Genomic DNA, 22,509 nt, shown 5'->3' with positions numbered 1-22,509 from the left:
GCCAGAAGACGCGGAGGAGCTATTTTTTGGCCAAAGTCTAGCACACCTTGATACACAATCCACCTTTACAAGGTCTGTCTCTGGAATCCAAAGAGTTGATTATCAACCAGTGTTCCCTAGACCTATCAATGTAGAATTTCAGGGTACAGTGACAACCCACCCGTTGGAGCTTTGGCAACTCCTTATAGGGAAGTGGCTGAGAGAAAAACGTGAGGAGCGTGTGGACTGTCCCAAGTGAACGGGAACAGAATGTAGAAAGATATCAAAGAGTCATTCTGTGATTATTTAACAAAAACCATCACCCATGAGATGAAAGTGCTTATGGTGCTTTTTGTATTTGAAAATGCATTTTGCTTGAAGGAAAAGTGGTAAGGGAAGGGGACTAATGATCAAAAAAGAGACAATATCTTGTGGTGTTTCAATTCTCATGTTAGACTCATCTATCTCGTTAAAGGCTCTGGTGCCCTTGTTCTTTTCCATAAACAGATGATGCATTTCAACCTCTGTGGCTTGGGGGTCTCAGTACATGTACCAGGTTGGATGGTATTATTCTGTATTCAATGTATCTGACGCTTTACCTACGTAAGCTTTATGGGCCCTCCCTTTTAGACAAGCCACATGAAAGCAAGACACTACTTTCGGGAGAAAGAATGCTCAAGGCTGATGCACCAACGTGTCAGGAAAAAAGGTGGCATATATGGCTAAACAGACAACACTCACTACACAACACAGAGATGTGATGGCCATAAGACATAGTCATGGGAGCAAAAATGATTATGGTGCAACTGTGCATAGGTTCAAAAGGAGCACACACTAGAAAGGTAAGAACCAAAGTAAGATCCCACTGCGGCATAATAAAGGGAGCAGTTACAAACACAAGAGCTAGTTTAAGAAACAGATCACAAAGAGTGATCTGAATAAAAAGGACCAATCAGACAAATGAAGAAAAGTTAAGAGGGCTGATAAGTAACCTTTAACATTGTCTACAGCAAAGCCTTGACGAGACACAGATGATTAAACTAACAGAAAAACATCAGCCTAAAGAGAGTCAACCTCTCTACCCCAGCTGATGAACGGACTTCATGGACGGAGAGTGAGAAACAAGAATATCACCCAAAGCCTCCTGCAGAACATCAGAACCTGTCAATTGATTCAGCTCAATCTCCACATACAGAAATGTAAACTGTGATGGTAAGATACAGAGCTCAGCTTTGTTGATGGGACACAATACCTCCCTGAATGGCAAACTAAGTGGACAGCACATTCTCAGTATTTTTCAGCAGGTTGGAGTACCTCTTTATGTTGAGATGGGGAAGCCGCTGGCTTCTTGAAGGAACAGTGTGCAGTTTTCAGTCTATTTTATAATGCATTTTCCTTCATTTCACTCAGGTTTTCTGTGGTTTTCCTTGCAAGCAAAATTAGGATTTGTGCTGCCAAAATATTTTCATTTATTTGGACTGCCAACACTTCACCCAAAATTTGGGAAACATTTGCCTCAGGTAGCCAATGGTGCGGCTCTCTGGATTTTAATAATGTTAAATGTTAAACTTAGAAGTTTTAAATTGTGAGGAGTTAAAGTGCTCCCTATACAGTCGGCAATTTAGTCACAACATTAGCTCAAGGTGAGCGCTGACAGTCTTCCTGTCATTCTGCAATTATTTTTATTTTCTGACTGTCGATGAAGATACTACAATGCCGAATCATTTGTCATGATACAAGTAAAGCCTCATCATGAATCTGGGCAACTTTTAACGAGGGCCCTTGTGTTTAGATCCATTCCAGAGGACCCATGGAATATCCAGTATAATAGGATTTATGGGCTAGAGCACCTTTTGACCCAACATTATAATTATTAGTTACTATAAAACCTAATGTATTTACAGCCAAGCTCATACCAAGGAGTCCTCAAGTCCCGGTTATCTTCCATGCCTTATTCTCTATTCGCTTATCACATCTACAACTAAACAGAAGGTAAATAGAGGGCTGGCAGATATTCTGGAGGAAGTGGAAGAAAGCCTGAAGTATCACTAAACTGAACAACCTTAAGTTATGCATATTTTAACATGGTTCTGTGGTAACATCATCTTTTCTAAATTCGGAAGTATGTTAATATTTCCCTTCTCCCATGTCAGCTGTATCACAAAAAATAAAAAAAGCACATCATTATGGAATAATGTGCCATTTTCTGCAGCAGAAACCTTAATACCATCTTGAGCTCGACGTTAGTCAGATATTATCAATACTGAAGGCCTGATTCAGAGTACAGTAATCACCCCGTCAAGGCGACAGAGTAAATATACCTCGAATTTAGAGATGTCCGCCGGTCTTAAAATTGACAGGAACCGCCATCGTGAGGGTTCCTGTCAATGTATTATAAGTTTGACGGACGTCAAAATGATGGAACTGTCGGGGGGCGTGGCTTGCTGCCGACGGGAATGGCCGCTCAGTAGCGAAGCTCTGAAGCGCCACTCCCGCAATATCCTGATTTCTCCTGCCCTGTGATCCCGACCCGTGTGCTGGGGGGTCCCATAGGATCCCGAGGCTCCCGCCGACCCAGTGTCGAAGTTTGGGCCCGTTTGGAGCTGGTGCGGAAGCAGGGCTCCAGTCCCCGAGATCTGGCCGCTGACCGGACTGGGAGGAGCATATCCCGGCAGGGAGAAGAGACGATGCGAGACCGCGGCTGCGGCCTGTTTTCCCCTGTGGCGGTGGCTCGAGGCTCGGCGCCTCCGGCGGCAGGAAATTGGAACCCGCCCAACCCTGAGGAGTGCCTTGTCGCCCGGAGTCCCCAGTTGATCCGCTGGACAGCGCTGGGCGCCGCGACAGAGCGCCGGACCCGGTGTGCGTGCTGGTGAGATGCCTGGAACCGGGAGGTGAGGTGGAGTGAGGCCGCGGCTGGGGCCGGACTCTCCCGGTGGCGGGGACGTGGAGCCGGGTGCCGGCGCCGTGATTGGGCCTGAAGTGAACGGGTGGACTTCCCCGTCATGTTGGATCAATAGACATTGCTGGTTGCGGTGGGGGCCCTGCCAGAGGGGTGAATCTGACCGTTGCCTCGGTGCGGCCTGGGGGAAGGGCTGAGGCGATCCTCCCATGTGGCCGCGTGTCCCGCTGACGAGCCGGAGCCAGCGGTTTTGAAATAGCTGGAGCGTTGGCCCCGGATGGTGGGATTGTGCCCCCTGTTCTGGCTCCTGTGCCCCGGCGGGCTAGTAGTGCAGTGACCTGCGTCGATTAAGAGGACCCCGGTGGGGCGAAGATATCCTGGGGCCAGCCCACAACCGATATAGCGCTCTTAGGACGCGGTGGGTCGGGGCCTGCTGAGTGGCCCTCGGTTCCCGGCCCTTGCTGAAGTGGAGGTCCGCGGACGACGACTGGGTGTGGGCTCCGGGCGGCCGGCTGGTCTGTGAACTATCCAGGGAGGTGGCGATCCTCCGGGGCGATTCAGCGCTGTGGTGGATTCCCTGGGCTGGCGATACGGCTGGAGTGCTAGAGCTTTGGAGAGGTGTCTTGGCCGTGCAGGGAGCGGGGGCCTCCCCCATCTTTGTCCCACTGCTGGGTGCCTGGGCCCTGGTGGATCCAGCGAAAGCCACGGCAGGCGGCGGGGAGTAACGGGTGCGCCCAGAAGCGGGGGAGCGCCGCCTAAGGTGGGACTATGGCATCAGGACGGAGCGGCAAATCAGCGGCACAGACTAAGTTGGAGAAGTTCGAAATGGCAACACCAACAGGGCGGGGAGCGACTGGTGGCGCCGGCTTCAGACGGCAAGGTAGAGCTGACGAACAAAGACCTTCTGGATGCGATCACTGCAATCAAGGCTTCCTTGGAAGCACGGATAGACACTGTGGCCACGGATGTGGGACTGATTCGTGAGGAAGATCGCCGACCGTGTGGGAGCTGTGGAGAGTGTAACCAAAGAACTGCCCTTCTCAAGCGAGAGGTAGCAGACCTACGTGCTTCCCACAAACTACTAGCTCGGCAACTGGATGACTATGAAGGCAGGATGCGCCGGAACAACGTCCGCATTATTTGTGTCCCAGAACGCACGGAGGGGCCGGCGGCGGACCTCTTTGTCGAGGATTTGGTCCTTAAGCACCTACAGCCCGTGGGCTTTCCAAGTGTTTTTCGATTGAAAGGGCCCATCGGGTGCCGGGTGGCCGCCCTCGGCCGGGGGCGCCGCCGCGTCTGCTGCTTGCCCGAGTGTTTCATTTCCGCGACCGGGATGCCATTCTTCAAACTGCAAGGACGGCCCTGCCTCTCACTGTTGAGAACAGCAAAATCACGTTCTTTTCTGATTTTACACAAAGAGTCCAGAAACAGAGACGTAGCTTCCTGGAGGTAAAAAGAGCTCTCCGTGACCAGGAAGTTAAATACGCAATGATGTTCCCAGACAAATTGCGTGTGGAGGCCGAAGGAAAATCGTGGTTCTTCACACGCCCGGAGGATGCTTGGGACTGGTTGGAGGGCTGGCGTACTGTGGACAAGGGGACAAAAAAGGGGCCATCGGCGGCGGACAAGGCCGAGGATTGGCACCATCGGAGGCAGCCTTCGTCGCACTCGGACTCTGAGGCTCGGGGCCCGACCGAGGAACATTAACTCTGTATGATGGTAAGAGGGTGTACTGCTGGTGTGGCTCTGCTGGACCTCAATGCAGCGCTCCTGGTGGCGATCCCGGGGGACTCCTGAAGTTAGGATGAACGTGATGGGTATGTCCCAGGACGGGGGTAATACTCACCCCTTGATACACTGACACTACGGACATCTTTTGATGATAATGGGGGGATGATAATCCGGCTTCTTCCGTTATGGCTTTGCTTTTCATTGCACTTACAGTTATTCATGAGAACGGGTTTCCGAGTAGACATGGCTAATGTAGGGGTTGTGGCGGGGGGTCTTTGCTTGATGCGTTCGGATAATCCGGACTGTGCTGGGGATGTTCTGCACTGGTGGTGTGAGGGTAGGGTGGGGGGCAGGATTTTGCGAAACGTCGGTTAATATGTAGGGAGTGGGGCGGCACACATTTCCTCGGAGTGTTCAGGGGGGAGCGACAGGCGCTCTGCATGTTGGGGGAGGCGGGCGGTTTTAGTCCCGTTGTGCAGGGAGGCAGGGTCGGGGGTAGGTTCGTATGGTTCTTGATTTGTTTGATTTGGGTTATTGGGGGTGAGGTTTTTTATTGTTTTTTTGCAGCAGGGCTGAATGGTATTCCCTATCACAAGGATGTACAAGGTACTTACCCCCAGACTACTGGTCGCATCTTCTCCATCCTCGGGCAGGCCAATAAGACTTTGAAAACTGTATTTATAGCAATGACTGAAGGGCATCCATGGATGGGTCAATCCGAAAACTTCATCGTACTGCTGTCAAGGTCCTATGGTAGTGAGTCGGAGACTTAGCCTCATGACCTGGAACATCAACGGGCTTGGGGACAAACTGAAACGGGGAATAGTACTACAATATATTCATAGGCACCAATTAGACTTGGTGCTGTTCCAAGAAACTCACCTCATTTGTAACTCCTGAAAGGCCCTGGACAGAAAGGGATACCGGATGGTGGCACATTCTGGTTTTACCTCGGGATCCAGGTGGGTGGGGATCCTCCTACGTAAGGGCTGCCCCTATATTATTCACACTATATGGACCGACCCACAGGGTAGATATGTTGCTTGCTCGGGTTGCTGGGAGGGAAGGGTCCTCAATGTGCTCTCTGTGTACGCCCCGCCGGGCCTTCAGCGTCAGACTTTAGCAGACGTGGGGGCGTTCCTTGTGACTTTGCCCGAGGGTGTCCTGGTGATGGGCGGGGACTTTAACTTGACGATGGACGGCACCATGGACCGCGCCCCGACTCGACAACATGCTCCACAGGGCTCACAACTACGCAATTTCACTGACGCCTTAGGGCTGGTGGACATCTGGAGATGGTCGCATCCCCGAGACACACTATACTCTTTCCAGTCGGGGGTTCATGGCAGTCAATCACGGCTTGACTACCTGTTCACCCAGGCGCAATACATTCAAAACTTCCCTGAGTCAGTGTGTTTAGCACGGGGAATATCCGACCACTCCCCGGTAACAGCTACCTTTGGAGCCCATGGGGCAAGGCAGCTGGGCCCCATTATGATCCAACCCTGGTTACTAAAAATCCCACACATCAGGGATTCCCTGAGGCAAGACCCTGATAATTATTTTGAAGAGAATACTGGGTCGGTGGCGTCGGCGACACCGCTGTGGGGCGAATACGGGGCAGTTATTAAGGGAAGGGCGTTATCCGCGATGATGGGACATAGGGCTGAACGTAGGCGTCGAGTCAGCGAGCTCGAAGCAGAAATACTTCACCTCGAGCGCGAGGTTTCACAGACCTCATCCCATGAGACCCGACACACACTCAATGTCAAGAGACAAGATTATAGGCAGCTACTCCTCGAAGATGCTAATCGACTCGCCCTTGCTACCAGACACAGAATATACGAGTTAGGGGAACGCACTGGGAAATTGTTGGCATGGTTGGAACGCAAGGAGGCAGCAGCACGATGGGTGGGCGCGATCAAGGGGCCGGACGGCGTACTGATCACTGGCCCCCGAAACATCGCTGAGACGTTTGCAGAATACTACGAGCAGATCTACACTACACCACAGCACTCACAAGCGAGGTGGGCGGCAGACCTCCTGGCCACTATTGACATCCAAGGTGTTTCGCAGCGGGATAGGGAGGCGTTGGAGGCGGATATCTCGGTGGAGGAGATCCAAAAAGCCATACGGGATACCCGGTCCGGCAAGGCCATGGGCCCCAACGGACTACCGATAGAACTCCTGAAACCTATGGCCGTGAGGCTTGCGCCCCACTTACTAAATTTGTATAATGAGTGTTATGAGACTGGTACCCTTCCAGCAGATATTCGTACCGCCACTATAGTGGTTATCCGTAAGCCTGGTAAACCAGCGGATGAGAGCGCATCGTATCAACCCATCTCCCTGATCACTGTTGAGGCCAAAATATTGGCCAAATTGCTGGCCAATCGTCTGCTTCCATATCTTACTGCATTGATCCACCCCGATCAGTCGGGATTCCTGCCAGGCCGTAATACGGCGCGCAATCTCCGTCGGGTTCACGGGGCACTTGGTCGGGCCGCAACACTTCAAGAGGAGACGCTTCTGCTCGCGCTCGACGCCAAAATGGCATTTGACACGGTGGCTTGGGAGTATCTCTTCGCGGTCCTGGCCCGGATTGGATTCGGACCCCGGCTGATCGGATGGATCAGACTATTATATAACTTGCCTTTGGCCCACGTATCAGTTAACAATCACCGCTCGGGCTCCTTCTCCCTATGCCGCGGCACGAGACAGGGTCGTCCGTTGTCGCCGCTTCTCTTTGCTTTGGCCCTTGAGCCACTCGCGGTCTGGATCAGGGGTGACCCTGAAATCAGAGGCTTTGAATGGACATCAGAACATAAAGACCGTATATCCTTATACGCAGATGATATTTTGTTGTATCTGGCCTCCCTGGCGCGCTCGATCCGCCGGGTTCTGCATATTTTCATATCTTTGGGGCCCACTCCGGTTACCAGATTAACTGGTCTAAATCCCAGATGTACCCACTCTGGGGTGACCCACCAAACAATCCCAAATGCTACACCATACCGGTCGTGCCACAGGGTTTCCAATACCTCGGTATCTTCATAACATTAGATTCCAAGCTATTCTATGAGGGAAACTTACTGGGCCCATTACTGAGATTTAAAGCAGATGTGGTTCATTAGAAGACATTGCCCCTCACACTCTTGGGTCGTGCATCACTATTTAAGATGCTGGCCCTCCCACGCTTTCTCTATGCATTGCAAAATACGCCCTATCCAATTCCTGAATCTTATTTTTCACAGATCGAGGTTGCCATTAGAGACTTGTTATGGGATGGTGGACATCCCCGAATCGCGATGCAGAAACTTACCATGGGATTGTATGATGGTGGAATAGGATTGCCGGATCTGCGACTTTAATACCAGGCATCGCAATTGGTAGCAATTAACCAGTGGGTGTTTGGGTCCCATCATGATCCCAATTTCCGTACCGATCGATGGCTCCTAGGGAGGGGGGGATATAATAGACCACTATATTCAAACTATAAAAAACTCAATCTAACTGGCCCGACTGCCCGGACGGTGGAGATATGGCACAGGCTCCAGCGGCGCATGGGTTGGTATGGGCGGTTGACTAAGCACACCCCACTCTAGGACTCGCTGGGAGACGGACTTGGGGGAAATAGCTGACGAGGACTGGACAGAAGCGTTGGCTTCCCCTAGGGAGGTTGCAATGCCGATGCGACTTCACCTTGTTCGGATTAAAATTTTACATTGTGTATATTTTGATGCAGAATTGTTGTGTAAATTGGGAAGGCGATTGGACACGCTCTGCCTGCGGCACTGTCACCAGATAGGTACATTTTTACACATTCTATGGGCATGCCCTCACATTCAGCAATAGTGGATAGACGTCACCCGGCAGATGGCGAGGTCCATAGATAAGCCCTTAACCCCCTCTCCCCAGCTCTGCCTCCTCAACATTTGGGAAGCTACAGACCTGACTCAGGCGGAGCAAGAGTGGTCGGCCATGGGGTGGGCCATCGCAAAAAGGAACATTGCCCAGAAATGGGGGGTGGATACCGTGCCGCACTTGCGTGCATGGGCCACTGATATGGATCAGGCCATGGTGGCGGAGAAAACAGTATACAAAAGTCGAGGATGCCCCTGGAAATGGGATCATAAGTGGGGACGTTGGAACAAATATCGGTGGGACATCTGTATTTCTCCTACTGTGGAACTGAGGAGGGAGAGACTGGCTGCATTGGACAAGGCTGGTGCAAGCGAGGTGACCTGAAGCCTCCGGGCCACCGGACATATGCTGTGGGCGGGGGGTTCCCCGATCCCTGTGGGAGCACAGAACCATCTTTAGGCTGCCTTACTAATTGGTTTGACTGGTTGCAGGCCGCCCTGAATATATGGCTTGTAGTCTCCAATGCCCGAATGTACACTCCGCCAGGGATGGGGTTAATTAAGTGTCATTATTACTGCTCTGCTGTGATTTTTGTTTTTAATAAAAATTGTTTCAAACCAAAAAAAAAAAATGATGGTACTGTCCGTCAAACATTTAACAAGCCAACCGCCAGCATCTAAATCAGGCGGGCACACATTATGTTTGGCTGAGAGGGTACTCCGTGGCCGTTGTGACTCATTCACTCCGCCAAACTCTAACTCAGCCCCATAGCTGCTAAATATATTGCCTTAACAACAAGGCAAGTGGTAAACGAGACTAATGTTAGAGACCAATTAAGATGTATTTATCAATTATTTTTTAAAAAAAAGGGGGGGGGGGTTCATTTTCTTGTGACTGGCTGCACAGAGATCCCATCAGGGAGTTCACCCATCTCCAAGGTATCAAAGATAGCTGTCTTTAGTTCAACTGCCATTCATAGTTCAGCATAAGATGACTGCTTACAGAATCCGTGCTTGTGATCCTCGTTGTCCCTTGATGAATCATGAGGTGTATGTGATGCTAAATTCTGGTCTATAACTCACCATTGCTTGTCTGTCTCTTATTTTAACCATTCAATCATGTAACATAATTGTTATGCTGGACAACATTGGAGAAGATGTGGTACCCCAAGCCCCTATTCCGCAAGTGGTCGGTACAGGTTCTCGCGGAGAGGATGTGCCCTTTCCTGGCTTAAAATATACACTGATCATAGTCCTTGGAACTCTTAAGTATTTAAATACTTGTTGAGGTTGCACAAGTCAATAACATGCCTACATTCTCCATTTTCTCCCAAAGTAAAGGATTTTGAATCAACTTCAACTTCTTGTTGTTCAAAGTTAATAGGTCATTGCAAGTGACCATCTTTGGTGGCTTTTTATGAGATTTCGCTGAGAAGTCTAGCACGTTCTTTCATAAACTTTTATTACTTTTTTGTAAGCATAATGTCATTGTCACGGGGCAGGTGTACTCAGGGAAAGTACAGATCAACCAAGAGACTGGTGGGAGGTACAGGATGTCACTGCACCTCTTCTTTTTCCACGACAGGATGACTGGTTCCATTCGTCCCAACCGGACATTACGGAATTGAGCCTCGGTCCCTTTAACTGGGACCCGGTAGTCGCAGACTACGCCCTCAGCGATGACGTCGCACCCTTTGGACCAACAAGAAGAGACAAGACCCGAAAGACGGTGTGAGATATCACCAGAGGTTGAGAAGAGCGAGGAGGAAGAGGAGTAAAGAAGAGCGGAGAACAAGACGGAGAGCGGAGCGGTACGGGAAGAACATCTAGCCCAGGAGGAGCAGAGAAGAATCCAGAGACGCCGGGAGAGCCAGGAGGCCACCGGGAACACGCTTCGCCAAGCCACGCTCCAGGAGGAGCGTGGCTGACATAGGTACGAGAGTGGTTCGCGGACTGGGTAGGGAGGCGGGAGAAGCCTGAAGGAACGAGGTGCCAACCCCTTACTGACCGTTGTACATAGCTAAATCCCCAATCCGTCACTCTCACTCCTTTCTGCTAGACGTGTGGCACTGGTTTATTTGGGGTGCTCCCTCACACCCTTCCCCTACAAACACTATGTCACAGGAACACTTGCACCCTATTTTCATATTTCTTTTGGGGTTCCCTAGTCCATCCAAGCTGCCTTCCGACCCCTGGGACAGGAGGAAGAAGAACGCACGTGATTGAAGAAGAAGTCGCTGGGAAACCAGAAGGACGAGGTGGAGACATGCTGTTGTTACTATTGTTCATATCAGTATACTGGCTACACGCAGAAAACGAGTAGTGCACAAAATAAAACCTGCTTTACCCCGACCTTGTATCCCGCGCATCTTCCGAAACGCTACAACTGGTGGAGAATGCAGGCATAGAAGAGCCCATCTGTGTACCTAAGATGGATGCGCTGATACAGCACTTGATCAAGGGCCAGGAAAAGCTCGAGTGGGCTGTCGAGCGGCAGATGACGTCAGCATAGACCGACCGAGATGTCTTTAAGCACACTATTGCTGCTCAGATGGAAGGGCTGCAGAAAATAGTGACAGAACAACCAGTAAGCCCTTTTCGTGAGGTACGGAGTACAAGCCACCCCCCCATCTGGTGTTTCCTTACAAAAATGCATAGCAGGAGAGGACCCAGACGCTTTCCTGACTAACTTCAAGAGAGTGGCAAGAGCATGTAGTTGGCCCCTGGACAAATGGCCATCTTTTTGAGCTCCGCTGCTAATGGGAGAGGCACAAGCGGCATACCAAGTGGCAAACGCCACTGGGGACTCTTCATATGGAGAGAAAGGACAGATCAACCAAGAGACTGGTGGGAGGTACAGGATGTCACCGCACCTCTTCTTTTTCCACGACAGGATGACTGGTTCCATTCGTCCCAACCGGACTTTATGGAATTGAGCCCCGGTCCCTTTAACTGGGACCTGGTAGTCACAGACTCCGCCCCCAGCGATGACGTCGCACCCTTTGGACCAACAAGAAGAGACGAGACCCGGAAGATGGTGTGTGGTATCACCCGAGGTCGAGAAGAGCGAGGAGGAAGAGGAGTAAAGAAGAGCGGAGAACGAGACGGAGAGAGGAGTGGTACGGGAAGAACATCTAGCCCAGAAGGAGCGGAGAAGAATCCAGAGACGGCGGGAGAGCCAGGAGGCCACCGGGAACACGCTTTGCCAAGCCACGCTCCAGGAGGAGCGTGGCTGACACAGGTACGAGAGCGGTTCGTGGGCTGGGTAGGGAGGCGGGAGAGGCCAGAAGGATAGAGGTGCCAGCCCCTTACCGACCGTTGTACATAGCTAAATCCCCAACCCGTCACTCTCACTCCTTTCCGCTAGACGTGTGGCACTGGTTTATTTGGGGTGTTCCCTCACTCCCTTCCCCTACAAACACTATGTCACAGGAACACTTACACCCTATTTTCATATTTCTTTTGGGGTTCCCGAGTCTATCCAAGCTGCCTTCCGACCCCTGGGACAGGAGGAAGAAGAACGCCCGGTGATTGAAGAAGAAGTCGCTGGGAAACCAGAAGGATGAGGTGGAGACATACTGTTGTTAATATTGTTTATATCTGCATACTGGCTACACGCAGAAAACGAGTAGTGCACAAAATAAAACCTGCTTTACCCCAACCTTGTACCCCGCGCATATCTTCCGAAATGCTACAGTCATCTTATTCAATGCTCTTAAAAAGTTCGAAGTTGCAGCAAAATAAACTTTAATCAACGTGAAAGAAAGTCAAGAGTTTGCCAAACACTGAGATACAGTGAAAATTGGTGAGGTAACATCTCAAATGACTTCTTGTTGCTTCATTGCCAAATGGAGAAAATGTTTCTAATTTCTTTCATACGTTTTCACTGTTGGATTTCAAAACCTACTTACAATTTTTAGGAATTGGTGAATGTTTAAACTCCATGTCTTGATCAGCCATAAGTTAATCAAAGGAAATGAGGATTGTACTTAAGTGTTTTTCCCCTTCTCCTTGAAAGCAATCTTGCATCTGGCTTGAAGTGGATTGGTGCTTCCACCAACATGCTCCACATACCAGTGATGACGTGCCAATGTCGGGGCTATCAAGATTACTGGAAAACATGTCACACTGAGGAGTGCTCCATCTTTGAAAAATCGAATGAAGCTGATTGTCGTCTACCTCCCATGACGATCTGCCACATTCCTGTGAATACCTGGAACATGCTCTGCTGGCAGCTCCACACTGCGTTGGACTGCCCATCTTCCTAACTTCATGGCTTCCTGTGACAGAGAGAGTGGATCCTGCCTCTCCTTGTTTTCAGACGTTGTGGTGGTGTAGGCCGTCCGCACTATGACATGCATGTTTTGAAGGGTAGGGAAGAATGCTTTTAAAGCCAATCTAACTTACAAAATATTAATGCGCAATCTGCACTATTCTTCGGATCAGTACATTTGCCTCCATACTTTGTAAGTGAGCCCCACTTATTAAGTAAGGAATGCATCTGTTGTCAAAAAGACCTATGGTTTTGTAGGATCCAGCAGTTATCCTTTGAAAAGATATTTTTCTTGATCCACCGGGGAAGGGTTTCCTTCATTCACAGTGTTAGATTTTCATCATCATCTCAGTCTCCATTTACTTCTTGCTACTTTGTATTCAATTGCACCTGATACAAGTCTGTAGTATTCCTTTGAACATTTTATTGTGATATCAGTGATGTCGCTTGAGTTATCTACCTGCTGCCTCTCTCTTGAGATGGATATACTGTGCAAATTCTGTCTCCCATACATAAACGTCTGCTGGAGGTTACATGTTATTTTCTCCTGTTGATAGCCAAACCTTTGTTTGATAGGACTTTCATTGGTAATCCCGAGATCAGGTCGTGGACCTGTTCTCGGGATTTTCCCTGATCAGTAGGCTAAATATACATAAAGCATACAGCCCCTTCTTCTTATAAAAGCTGCTACTGGCGCTAAACATTTTGTGAAGACTTGAGGTGTTAAGTTTAGGTCAAATGGTAGAGATTTGAACTGATAATTATAACCTACCATTGTGAACTAAAGGAATCTCCTGTGTTTCATATGAACAGGTATTTTAAGGTAAATATTCCCTACATCTATGGCTGTTTAATATTCACCTGTCCTTAGAAAGGGTAACAGTCCTTGTAGTGTAACTAGGCAAAAAATCTGTTATTTCAGGTTCTTTCTAACATGAGAAAGAATCTCGAGTAGAAGCCTTGACATCTCTCCGCAAATGGTACTTCATCTCTGGCTCCATTTTGCAACAATTTGCACATCCCTAGTTGTAGTTCGTGCATGTGATGTGCGCTTCTCAGGGAAGGGGATGGTGTTTTTAAATACCACAGTGTGAGCAAGTTTGACAATGTCTAATACTCATTCAGCTGTTACTTGCGGCAGGTGTTCCTGTAAATATGCCATCCTGTCCCCTCCTGGAAGATTTTAAATGGAGCAGGTACTGCTGGGGACATCAGACTCTACCTCCTTCCCTTAGGGTCATATTTGGAGGATTCATTCATTGTTGTCTGACTGGCTACACTGATGTTTTCACTGTCTTGACTGCTGCCAACATGATCAGTATTGCTGAAGTGGCACGAAAGTCTGACGGGAAGATGGCATAAGACAAATTGAAGAGCAAATCGATTTCACCTTTCAAGATGCATGGCTTGGTCCTGCGAGCTGCGGCCAGTACATCTTATTTGGACTAAAAATGTATCCTTAATCATGTTTTTTGATTTCAATTTCTATATCCTTTGTACGGTTGCTTGGTTTCCAGTTCCCTGACCTGAAAGACCTCACTGACTTAGCGACAGTTTTAATGGATTGCAGGACATCAACACTTTTTTTCTAAATCATTTTTACCATCAAAGGGCTAGGTCATAACTGTGAACTGAAACTCAGGCCTGAAAGAGGTATTCTTTAACCTCCCATACATCAGTTCACTGTCGCATTCCCAATTTGAATGTACAGGATGAGGCATCCATAGGCCCACTCATCAGCATAGCTGATGCTTGTTCCCCATCGTTTAATGTTGCTTTGGCAGAGAATGTTTCTAGCAGTGGCCCTGTATCGCTTCAAAGTTGGTGGTCGAACCTTGCAGTTATTGTAACTTGCTAGAACATGAACTCTTTTGCCCTTGGAATCCAACTTGCATCCCTCCTTATCGGTGAGGACTGTGGAAGACATTGATGGTTTTCTGGACCTGTGCTGGACTGCAGCAAATCAATTACTTGATTAAAAATATATGCTAGGCCTCTACTTGATGCCTTATACTACTTCTCAGTGCATGATAGATTCACAGTAGTCATGGGCATGTTTTGTATTATGATAAATCATTCTTCCCACAAACGTACCAAACAGGTATAGACAATGCACTACTTTGGGAACTTTCTTTAAAGGTAAATACAAAGCATTTTCTCTCTACTAAGATAGTAGAAAGGATGATGCAGTGAGACACTTTCTCCACTGAGGCGTGAAATTTTCCGATATCGCCCGGTGGCGAATCCTCTGGTGATGTTTCAGGGCATGCATTATGGAGAATAATGAACTAACGCCAATATGAATCCTTAATCAGCATCTCAGGCTGGTGTTACAGTGATGCGTTTGCTGCATTACCATCATCAAATGCAGATGTTCCAGCGTCATCCGTATCATCACTGACATAAACAGGTGCTGCACCACTTTAGTCTTCATCTTCTAAACTAGAGACATCTCCCTCAGTGCCACTATGCACTATTCTAGACAATAGAATTTTTAGGTGATGATACCTTTCCTGGCAACAACCATTAAGGTGCATGTTCAGGCTGTATAGGCGCATGAACTGGATGCAGTACTGGCAGTTGTGGAGTGGATACCCCTCAAGGCTGTGAAATATGATTAACAGGATGTGGCAGTCTTTGATAAATATCCTTTATAATGTCCTGCAAAGAGTTCAATATTTGCAGGGGTACTTGCACCATTGGTGGAGCAGGAGGACCCCCATGCTCTTGTGTAACCTTGCACTAGTTTGAGTGATTGAAAGGGTGCACCTTGTACCACGAAATGATCTATGATTTTCTGAATCCAGATATTGCATATTCAGATAGTCAGCCTGATCATCTTGTTGGCAGTGAAGAAGGCTTCAATCTAGTCAAGATTCAAATCATCTATTCTCTCTTCTGGCCTGAAGAGACATTCTGTAGAGCTCTCTTTTGTAGCAGCAAAGGTGCCCGTGACACCATCAATGATCATTTGATCACAGGTGCATCACTGAGTATAGCTGTAGGAAGTCCCATTATTTACATGGTTACCCCACTTTTTGCCGGGTATCTGATGCAACTTTGACCAAAGGTGAGCTGGGTTCCTGCTAACCAGGTCCCCAGCACCAGTGCTCTTTCCCTAAACTGTACCATTGTTTCACAACTGGCACCACTTTAGGACCCATATAAGCCCCTAGTAAATTGTACTCCTGGTACCTAGGGCATTGGGACTAAAAAAGGGTTCCTGGGGGCTGCAGCATACATTGTGCCACCCTAAGGGACCCCTCTACAAGCTCATTCATGCTGCCATTGCAGCCTGTGTGTCCTGGTGCAGAGAAAAGCAGAGTCTATATGGCACACATCCCCGTGTGCCATGCCTGTGAGACATTACACGTTTTATAGGCAAGTCACTTCTACAGCAGGCCTCACAGCCCTAAGGCATTGTGCACTATACCCAGTGTGGACATATCTGCATGAGTGGACGTGTTCCTGTGATATCTAAGTTCCTCCATAGATACCACAAGAACACAAAGAAACCATACAGAGTACATGGGCTGGACACCCGCCATTAAGAGTTACCCAGCTACATAATGGCTTCACTGTAGCAACAGATGTTTTGTACCAAACATCTCGTTGTAATAAAACCACACTGATGCCAGTGTTGGATTTATTAATAAATGCACCCAGAGGGCCCCTTAGAGGTGCCCCTTGGAAATCTACTTATTACTAGTGTTCACTGACTGGTTTCAACAAGCAAGCCGCCCTAGACAAGTTGCTAACCATCCGAGGTGGGAGTCTTCGTTCTCGGAGGTCAGGAATAAAGCCTACTCTCGGTGGAGTTGTTCACACCTCCTCCAAGCCGGAACTGCCTTCCAGGCCAGGAAGCCTCACAGGCCCTGCCACCTTTGGTATTTGACCCAGATAGTGAAAATGCCCACCCATCTATCGTGATCCCACTTTTTGGCAGCAAGACAGGTGGAGAAATTAGTAAGATTAGGAGATGTGCACATATCCATCCAGCCCAACCCAAAGGTCGACTAGTTGATGTGGACCACACTTTTCAGATTCCTCCATCTTGTTTTGGACGGTATTAGCCTTCTAGGGTCAGGATTTTGCCCACTTCCCACTGGAAGTGGTCATATAGGGGGGTGAAGACACCCTACAGGTAGTCAGCTCATTGTCTACTACTTGTCACCCCCCTTAACACCCCTAAATTGAGTATGTGGCACCCCTGAACCCAAGTACTCAGATTCAACGCATCAAAAGAAGAAGGAAGAAAAGTCACTGCCTGGCGAGAACAGCAGAAGAGCTGCAGACTTTTGGGCATGAAGCCCTGCCTGCCCGCACTCTCTCTCGAAAATCGCAACAGAGTGACTCATCCTGTGAGCTGGAGACGTGCCCCTGTCTTCGGTAGTCTGCCAACACTTTCAAAAATTGCCTGCAATCTCCTTGGAGTAGAGGAGCAACTCCCTTGCAGTCCACAGGCACGAAAAGCAGAGTCAGCTCCACTGCCTTGTAGCTCCCCGGCACGACCGACGCCGAAGACGACGAGAAGACGGCACTCGAGCTCTCTGAAGTCAGAAATCTTTCCCCACCAAGTGTAAAGACACCAGGACCAACCGTGTAGCACCAACCCCCGGAGTACTGGACGCACCTCAACAAACAGCCGTCGGGGGATGTCAGCATCACTGTGACCCACGTCGTGAGTGGCCCTGCTGACCTGATTTGGCCCCTGCCAGCTGTTTGCCCCTAACCGCGAGGAGCAACTTTGCTCATCCAACCCTGCCGACCTAAACACCCTGCACCTGAGCCGCACGGCCCGGGTACTGAAGATCTGGCTGTGCTCCCTGGTTGAAAGACCCCTTGAGACCCCAGCCCCCATTTGGAGTTCTCAGACTTGTCTCCAAGTCAACCTGTGCAGCCCGTTTCCAGGTGGTTCCCTTCACCGTAGCACACCAAGCTGCAACCTCACCAGCACCCTGCTACTGGTGAAACCCGGGCAACTCCTGAAATACCTCAGGTATAACCTCACCAGCACCCTGCTCCTGGTGAAACGGGGCACCTCCCAAAGAACCGCTGGAAGTAGTTTGGACCTTGGCCCCCTTCAACTCGATACTCAGAATGTGAACCCCTGAAAACGACTGTACTTACCTCTTTGGCTACTTACTTTTTTCTCCCATAGGATTGCATTGTGTGTAAAGGCGCACAACTTTCAACAGTTTATTTACTTGTAAATATTGCTAAACGAAAACAGTACTTACCTTTGAACGGATTTCTTGGTTTTACAACATATATAAAAAGAGTTTTATTTTTCTAATTTGGTCTCGGGTTTTACTCTTTGGCATGTGTCTCATTTATTGCCTCTGCAAGTGTAACACATGCTTTGCACTACCCTCTGACAAGCCCAACTGCTCGCCCACACTATCAATGAAGAGAGCGTTAATATGATCTACTTTATGTTTACATTTCTTTATTAGTAATTTCAAATAAAACATACAACATTCCAGATTACATATCGCTCTGTGGATATTGCTGCAGGTCCCGACAAGCGGTCGAGCTTGGATGACGAGATACATGAATCAAACCCCTTCTCGCCCCTCCCCCTCCTCCATTTGAATCCTAGTGCTTTTACAGTAAGTGTCTATGAGCTTGCCCCATGACCTGGGGTTGCTGTGTCTTTGCAGCCTATGCCTGTTAGTGCTACGTACCCATCTGGTGGTGCTGTTTGCGGTGGATCTGCTACGCACAACTATCTCAGCTATCTCGGGCAAGTAAGTTCTCTAAACTCAGAGGTCAGCAGTGCCAAGAAGGGTCTCCAGAGGTCCTGGAAAGAGGCCCTAGGGCTGGAGCGCGTGAGAGAAATTCTCTCCATTCCAAGAATACGCCACAATCTGTAGAGGCACCCCAGGTCGGCAGGAGAGGTGGTCGTTCCCCAGTGTGATTGAATATTTTGTAGAGCCGCCCCCAGCGCGATTGCTAACTGCTTACCACTCCCTGACCTAAGAGGGAAGGTAAGAGGATTGGGAAGGCCCAAGAGGGTGTAGACAGGAAAGCGGGGTATCTGGGTGTCAAAGTGAGCATCAATATCGTTTTACCTGCTTCCAATAATTCCCGGAGACGCGGTGTGAAATAACAATATGTTGCTATTTTCGTAGCTGTCTCTATGCTCACCACACTGCGCTCCTTGTGGCAAGCCCTGTAGTAGATTTCCATTCTTTTTGCAAGAGCGTCCTGCCCAATTCTCCTTCCCATCTCAGCTGTCCGGGGGATTTATCAGTCCCAGAGTTTCGTCCGAGGAACCTATAGAGTTCCGTCATCAAGCGCAAGTCTTTGTGTTTCGTCACTAACCATTTTTCGAATGGCGTAAGGGACCTCTCAGCGACCCCCTGGTTGGATAACCCTGTGCCGGATCTGGTGGTATCCGAAGCGCTCCTTCTCTGATAGATTGTGTTGTGTGCGAAAGTCGGGCCCCTTCGCGTCAAAAACAATGTCCTAAGGACCGGCAGCCCTCCTTCGTCCAGTGTACAAATTCTCTCGCATCAAGCCCAGGTGTGAACTCTAGGTTTTGGACTATTGGTGTAATTGGAGACGGAAATGTAGTGAGCCCTCGAGAAACGGCAACCCTGTCCCAAGCTAATAGGGTACAGTGCGTGACTTTTGATAAATATAGGTTGCAATGCCTAGCTGCTTTTGCGAGAAAGGGGACTCCCCATAGTGGCTGTCTAGCCAAAGCTCTGTCCATGAACAGCTAATGCTTTTCAGATTCTGGACGAGACCACTCAACCAGGGGTCTCAGCTGGACTGCTCGATAATAGTCTTGGAGATTTGGGATCGCTAAACGACCCGCCGTTGGAGACCTGTAGCATAAGTCTCTATTAAACCTGGAGCGCTGTTATCGCCAAATAAAACACTCCAAATCTCTCTGCAGCGAGTGCAGCACTCCAGAGGGGGGGACCAGTGTGACGGACTGAAATAAGAATATTATCTTAGCTAGTAGTGTCATTTTTATTGCCGCTATAAGACCCAGCCAAGACAGCAAGTGTGGGCTCCATCTACGGAGGCAGTCACGTATGTGTCGCAGCAGCGCCGTGTAATTCAGAGAGGTGGTACGTTGTATGCTAGCTGCAAGTTGAAGGCTTAGATAGGGCGCTTGAGAGACTCTATAGTGTCCGGGGAGAGGGATTGATTGAGCGCTTGCGACTTATGAACATTGACCTTAAATCCCAACACTTGTGCAAAGCGTTCTAGCTGGGTCATAAGGGCAGGCAGGAAATCTCTAGGCCTTTCCAAGGTGGCAACCACATCATCGGCGTATAAGTTGATTTTATGTTCCTCCCTGCAGAATTTCACCCCGGATATTAAGGGATCGTCATGCACTCTTTGAGCCATGGGCTCCATATAGAGGGCGAACAAGAGTGGCAAGAGCGGGCAGCCCTGTCTTGTTCCTTGTTGGATGGGGAAGGGGTGCTTATTAAGGCCATTACCCCGAACAGATGTGGTGAGATTGGTATAACTACCCAGTACCCAGTTTATGAATCTCTCCGGTAAGCCAAAGTGGCACAAGGTTGCTTTGAGGTAGGGCCAATGCACCCTATCAATCGCTTTCTTAGCATATATAGAGAGGATCATGCGCTCTACCTCAAAACATTCTGATTTGTCTATAATGTGTAGGAGGTGCTTGGTATTACAGAGCACTGGCTACCTGGGGCAAAACCCGACTGGTCTGGGTCTATCAGCCCGGGGAGGCAAGGGGAGAGCCGCAGCGCCAGGATCCCGGTAAAGATTTTAAGATCCAGGTTAAGAAGGGAGATAGGACGATAGGACGCACATTGTCGCTTGTCCTTCCCAGGCTTGGGTATAACAGTGACCAGAGCTTCCAGCATTGTGAGTGGAACAGGGGAAGACAACCGATGGCATTATATACCCTAACCAATAGCGGGGCCAATGTGGTGCAGAAGGTTTTATAAAAGGTAGAAGAGAACCCATCTGGGCCCGGAGATTTAAGCTGTTTGAGCCAAGAAATGGTGGAGATGACCTCCTCTAACCCAATAGGAGATTCAAGATTTTCAATTTGACTTGGGACTAGTTTGGATGTTATCATGCCACTTAAGTATTGGGCGGGGCCATCATCAGGGAGTTTCTGCACCTCATATAGGGAGGCGTAATATTGCCAAAACGCTTCTGCAATGTCTTGATCAGTGGCTTGTTCGCGCCCATGGTGGTTGGTAACCATGGATATTTTCGATGCCTGTCGCTGTGCACTCAATCTATTGGCTAGGAGTCTCCCGCTCCTGTCCCCTCCAGTGTAAAAGGAGTGTCTGAGCCTAAGCGCTCCATACTCAGCCCTATCGATGTCCAGGCCTGCCAATTGAGCTTACGCCGCATTAAGCTGTTTACAAACCCGAGGCGCTCCTGCCCTCTGATGTATACTCTCCAGCTCTTTCACCTCACTGGTGAGTTGGACCCTCTTTTCCCGCCTGATTTTATTGTCATAACTCGGTAATACCTATTAACTCTCCCTTGACTTCTGCCTTCAGGGCGTCCCATAACGTAGCAATGGGGATATCTGGTGTGTCATTCAGTTCCAAGTAGTCCGCTATAGCCTTAGTAATCCACTGTATTACTGTGGGATACTTGGGCATCGTCTCTTTAAGTCACCAGAAACGACAGGCTAATGAAGGCCAGGAAGAGCCAAAGAGATGCACACTGCAGAATGGTCCGACACGGCACAGGGAAGAATATCGACCTGTTGTGCCAGCTGGGTCATTGTATTGGTGGTAAATAAGTAGTCAATTCTGGCATAGGTGTTGTGGGAGTGCGAGTATAAAGTGTATTTCCTAGCTGACGGGTGGTGGGACCTCCATATGTCCCAAATCAATACTTGAGCCATCGCACTCCGATATGTAAATAACTGGTAGAATTTACTTCCAAAGGAATAGATAGTATAGGGTGCTGAAGATGATTACCTTCTGTTCGTAGAGGTGAGAGGTTGAACACTGTGGAGAAAACCCTTCAGCCAGAAGGGCTTAAATCTAAAGCACACCAGTTCGATGAAATCGTTGTGTGAAATGATTGAGGCAATCAGTCTTTTAATCTTCGACCATAGGTTTTATACCTGGGTTTTATTCTTTCATATTACGTCATATGAAACGGTGTGAATATGCTTTTATATTTCAAAGTTGCATAATTTTTTTTTTCTTTTCGGAAGCTTCTTGAACAGTTGTGCATATACACGTGTCGCTACATATTAATGAAGTCCCCAATGCATTTCGGGCTGAAAAGCCCTTCTTCAGGGGTAATATTCTGAAACAACAGAAAAAAGCTCTATGTACAAAACCCAGTATATCCAGAATGCGCTAATGTTTAAAAAGAGAACACAAAAAAGTTTGGATGAATAGTGAAGCGTCCTCGTGACATAGATACAGTCAGTTGAAGTGGTAACTAGTGGATAAAGTTTTGCTCCGTGACAACTGTAAATATAAACTTATTAGGTGCCGAATGCATCTAAATACCGAGTGATAAAACGTCATGCAGGGTATCATGTTCTCATCAATACCAAAAGATATAGTGCAAAAAGTCAGGCTGTTAAACCTTAAGCCCAAAAGCTCTGAGTGCTAAAATAATCGAAGTGTATACTAACAAAAATCAAAACGTTATTGTCCTAGAGCGCAATACTTGAAAGATGTAACCCGTGGTATCTGGAAGGCGTGTGGGTGCTCCAAAGCTACCGCCGGAGTGTTTCAAAAGTTCGAGTGATTCAGGATGTCAAAACCCCCGTGAACCGG

The 22,509-nt window shown here is 48.6% G+C and overlaps 1 protein-coding gene across 5 annotated transcripts in view; it reads right to left on the bottom strand.

Annotated features, from left to right (window-relative positions):
* LBR (lamin B receptor) overlaps positions 1–22,509 on the bottom strand; it is an 806,934-nt gene that overhangs the window by 249,722 nt on the left and 534,703 nt on the right. The window lies entirely within an intron of this gene.

The sequence above is a fragment of the Triturus cristatus genome, chromosome 6 (assembly GCF_964204655.1).
Source record: "Triturus cristatus chromosome 6, aTriCri1.1, whole genome shotgun sequence".
Lineage (NCBI taxonomy): Eukaryota > Metazoa > Chordata > Amphibia > Caudata > Salamandridae > Triturus > Triturus cristatus.
The sequence above is the reverse complement of the archived record's forward strand: the minus strand, read 5'-3'. Positions and strand labels throughout refer to the sequence as shown.